The sequence below is a fragment of the Puntigrus tetrazona genome, chromosome 19, assembly GCF_018831695.1.
Source record: "Puntigrus tetrazona isolate hp1 chromosome 19, ASM1883169v1, whole genome shotgun sequence".
NCBI classification, from domain to species: Eukaryota; Metazoa; Chordata; class Actinopteri; order Cypriniformes; family Cyprinidae; genus Puntigrus; species Puntigrus tetrazona.
The window spans coordinates 18,005,980-18,009,529 of record NC_056717.1 but is presented as its reverse complement, the minus strand read 5'-3'; positions in this window follow the sequence as shown (position 1 = coordinate 18,009,529).

Sequence of the window (3,550 nt, the reverse complement as noted above, 5' to 3'; positions counted from 1 at the left end):
CGTCAAGGTCCTTACCCGATGTCTGTATCTGTGTTTATCCTGCCTGCCTGTTCGACCTGCCTGTCTGTATATCTTTTATTTTACCTATTTGGAATTAAACCCATTTACGTTCATTCTAAACCTTGTGTACTTCGTCCCGCGTAAGCGCGACCGTGACACCTCCAGGAAAGACATAATAGCAGTGAAGAGTCTTGCACAGGAACACCGATTCACTCACACATACACACACACATACACACACACGAAACAAAAGAAAGAGAGCAGGGGAAGTGGCTCTCTGTGAGGCCTGTACTCTGTACTCTTTTGTTCTTATTGTGCTGTTTCTGGGCCTAAGATGGTGAGGCTGCTCTGGCTTGTATTGTTCACACTGGACCCCCTTTATTCTGCTACATCCATAGACTCTCTATTCATAGAGGAAAACAAAGAAAGAGAGAGAGAGGATGTGAGACACTGTTAAATATATAATATATATAGCTGAACTGTTAAGGGACTAATCAAATTAATAGTTAATACTAAAACATTGATATTTGTATAGAGCTAAAAACAAATCCAGATCTCTTTTTCCCTGTCAGTCTTGCTGTGTGTCTCTCTCTCTCCAGCTGTTTGTCCTTTGGCCACCCATGTGACCCGCCTACTGCTCTCACTGAAAGAGCCAAAGCACCAAACAAACCAATCATCCAACCTCACATCTCCTCATCCGCTGCGACCGTCCAGTCCTCTTCTGGCAAAGTATCGTTCATATTTTAGCTGCTGACACACGCAATGCGCTAACTGCTAATTTAGCCAAATGGCCAGAACGTGAAAGTAAATAGCAGTGTCCCAAATGATGTAAACTACGCACTTATACATTTTAGATGGGTAATGTCATCTTTAATTAAACACTGAGGTTTATTTTCAATTACAGGATGTAATCGTTGTTTTCCAGTTGAGGGAGTTAGCATCTTCTCTGTGCTGAGAGCAACAAAAGTGTCTTCCGGGTGCATGTGCGTAGATACACTGCAGCATTGTGTGTTTGGAGAATAGTTTTTTATGAATTAACGCTTTTATTCAGAAAGCATTAATGCATTAAGATGTCCAAAAGCAAAATGTTATTTTTGTTCCGGAGCGAATCATGAAAAATTATGGTTTCCACAAAAACATTAAGCAGCACAACTGTTTTCAACAATAATGATATATGAAAATCAGCATATTAGAATGATTTCTGAAAGATCTTTTGACACAACAATGCTGAAACTGTCATTTTATATGCATATATATATATATATATGTATTTAAAGGAATGCACCCATACACCCATAGTGAGCTAAAAAAGCTTAAAGTATTACATTGTGATCATTAGTAATATTAACATTTCAATTTTGAAAAGGGAGTTTTATACTGTGACCTCCATGGTGATTAATTGCTGAGCAGATGTTTAAACATATTCTACCCATTTTTCTTATTTCAAATAATAATCTACTTATTAGTTACTTTTAATTGCCTATTGATGAAACAAAATGAAGCTTGTTCCCAGTTCAGTTAAAGGTAAATTATTATGGAACATTTGCCAGCGGTTTTCAGTTGATTGCTCTTGCATGAAACCTTTTCCTGTGTCTTAGTTAAAGTAGTTAAATTTTATTCATTACATGCATGTGCTTCTTTTGTGATTGTACACAATGAACAGGCCATGACCTCACCAGTTTGGTAGCACTGTTCATCAAAAATACCCTCGAGGCAGAGGACGCAACATGATATTCATGCATGAGAAACGTGAAACACATTGCCTTTTTATCATATTCTAGCAATTAGTGATTTTACTTCCAGATTTATGTTACTCTCTAATTTAGAAGGGGTTTTTTTAATCATCAGAGATGACCAAGAGAAGTCAAAAGCCAAGGACCTTCCAAAGTCAAAAGAAATAGTTTGGATTGTGGGAGATTTTTAATGAGTATTTTGGCACCGCTCTCCATGTCGACCTCTTCAGATGACACTTGCACTGCATACAGATTATGTATTTGTGCCAGTAACCATGACACCCGGGGCAAACATGTCTCTGTGTGGTGCGAGGGAGCACTGGCAGGCCAACTACATCCCAAAAAGAGACACTACGTATGTATGTTTGGATGTGTGTTGAATACACAGAGTTTAGCTTTGCCACTTCCTCTGGGTTTGGCCCTCGAGCTCTATTCTCTCGACTGCTCGCCCATCCATACAGCACAGCTCAAGTGTGTGTGTGTGTGTGTGTGTTTGTGTGTGCACTTGGACGAGCTCTAAGAGCCACAAATTTTAAAACCATGTTAAAACTCCTGGCTGAGGCATAATTTAATACAAAGCATTGCCAAAACACAAGATCTGCTGCACAGCATTAAAACAGAAGCATGTGCGCAGGCAGAAGGTATTTTTATTTGGTTATTTGAATTTATTATAAAAATGATGAATTTAACCAGATAGTAGAGAAAAGGCATCGAACTCGCCGACATAGTTGAATTTTTTTAGAAACGAAAATGAGTGCTGCCTGTTTAAAACTCGCCACAATGCGAGTGTTGCATCTTGCTGCCAGGGCTTTGCTCTGTGGTCGTTATGGAGTACTGGATGGTTGTGAAGGCATTGCTAGGTCGTTGCTAGTCTCAAAGATATGCAGAGATACCCCATCGGACCTCTCCAGGCACGTAGATGCGGCTGCCATATTGGAATGATCAACACAGACGAACGACAACAAACTAATCTATTGGAGTTTGTTGGATCAGTGTGTTACACCTGTTAGGTTGGTTGAAGTTTGTTTTCACCCGAAAACCGTTTGTAAGCTTAGGGAACCGTTTGGGAGAATCAGAAAAAGACTATAAGAGTCAAAAATAGGACTTGAATAAAATATAAAGGTAAATAAATCAATTGTAATTAAATTGTATTATCTATAAATTACAATGGTAGCTCTAGACAGTTGCTTATATTATTTTATTAATGCGAGGTGATTAATTTTAAGGTCTCAAGCATTCAGAAATCACACAAAATAAAATTAAGCTACGATAAAACCTTGGTTAATTTTGGTAAGGGCTTGGCTTGACTGGACTCTGGTAGAGTCAAACAATTATAAGACTTTTTATGAACTTCAGTATTTTAGATATTGCTGTTGCTATGGTAACTGGTATGAATATGGGTTTGACTCTTGTTTTGCATTCATGCAGACAGTATTTGAGATGCTACTCCAAGTTGGTATGTGAATGGGCCTGTAAGTAAATGCGGTTGTCCCAAGAACTACCAGTGTAATGTGGCCTAAAAGACAGGGCCGCACTGTACTGCTCACTTGCGTATTTCTTTCCATAACATGTCAACAGGAAATGGATTGGCTCACTCTGAGTGACTTTAAGTTGTACCTCCATCCTGCCAGTTTGCAGTGCACGCACTATAGTTAAGGATCATGTGGGAACACTGGGGGAACCGTGATGTTTCTGTCTGAGAGTACTTCCTGTGTCCAAGAATGGCATTCACACCAAAGTAGAAAAATGTGTGCGAACTGATGACCAAAACACAGGTCGTAAAGTGCATTTGCATGTAACATTGTGAGCGAAATAAT